This window comes from Chrysochloris asiatica, unplaced genomic scaffold (genome assembly GCF_000296735.1).
Source record: "Chrysochloris asiatica unplaced genomic scaffold, ChrAsi1.0 scaffold00042, whole genome shotgun sequence".
Classification (NCBI taxonomy): Eukaryota; Metazoa; Chordata; class Mammalia; order Afrosoricida; family Chrysochloridae; genus Chrysochloris; species Chrysochloris asiatica.
Genome location: NW_006408560.1, coordinates 21428238 through 21429791, shown reverse-complemented (window position 1 = coordinate 21429791; position 1554 = coordinate 21428238).

Sequence of the window (1554 nt, the reverse complement as noted above, 5' to 3'; positions counted from 1 at the left end):
CCGACTCATAGCGATCCTGTACAGGGTTTCCGAGACTGTAAATCTTTATGGGAGCAGAAAGCCTCATCTTTCTCCCATGGAACGTGGGGGGCTTCCAAATGTATGTGGAAAGTTTCATGATCTTTTCATTCTGTTTTCCACAAACGTTTTGAAGCCCCATCACACTATGCAATTGAAGTGACTATAAAACTGAAAACCCAAACCCTTGGCAAGTTGATGTTGACTCATAGCAACCCCATGCAAAACCCACTACTACTGAGCCAATTCCAACTCATAGCTACACTACAGAACAGAATAGAACTGCTCCATAGGGTTTCCTATGCTGTAGTCTTTACAGAAGCAGATTGCTACATCTTTCTGCCATGGTGGTTTCAACCATCAGCCTTTTGCTTATCAACTGAGCTCTTATGCCATTGTGCTACCAGGGGGGCTTCTTTGAAGTGACTATTTTGGTTGGTTAGTTATGTGCCCTGGAGTCGGTTCCAACTCATAGCGACCCTGTACAGGCTTTCCGAGGCTGTAAATCTTTATGGGAGCAGAAAGTCTCATCTTTCTCCCACGGAACAGCTGGTAGTTTCGAACTGCTGACCTTAAGGTTCACAGCCTGATTCGTAACCACTACGCTACCAAAGCTCATTGATGTGACTATAGACAATGCAAATGAAATGGCTGTTGTCACTTGAGAAGGGATTAGTTAGTTCATGGCCCTGGTGGGTGGGGCATACCTTCAAGCTGACAAAGTTTGCATAGATATTTATATACACATGGAGTCCTGGTGTGATGCTGTAGGAGAAGTTCCAGACTGCTAACTCCAAGGTTGGTGATTCAAATCCACCAGGCATTGTGGGATAACGCACTGGACCACAGGATCCGTTTGACCCACAGGGTCGGTGGTTCAAACTCACCAGTTGCTATGACTTGGAACTGACTCAACTGTACTTAACAACACTAAATTATCCTTTTACACAGTAGAAAAATGAGGCTTTCTGCTCCTGCAAAGATTTGCAGGGTTCTTAACCCTATACAGTGTTGCCATGAATTGATGACGTTTAACAATAAAAAGTATCCTTTTACAGCTACTTGCATCAGATAACAAATGGGAGGTAATTACATACTGCATGCCAAACTACTGAGAATTATGGATAGCAACTTGAGATAGAACATTAACCATCACACAGACTAAGAGGGGGAAAAAGGCCTGGTGATCAATTTCTGAAAATCAGCCTATGAAAACCTGTGATCACAATAGTCGTATCAATTGCCATGGACTAGTGCAGGATTGGGCAGCGTTTCATGCTGTTGTGCATGGGGCCACCAAGAGTTAGGAGAGACTCAATGGAAATTAACAACAAAAAGTCTCCTACAACAGTTGTCTTCAAGACGCACATCAGAATCACCTGTTATTGTTGTTAGGTGCCATCGAATCAGTACCGACTCATAGCGACCTTATGCACAGCAGAACGAAACACTGCCCGATCCTGGGCCAACCTCACTACTGTTGGCATGCTTGAGTCCATCGATGCTGCCACTTGGCCAATCCATCTCCCTGGGGGT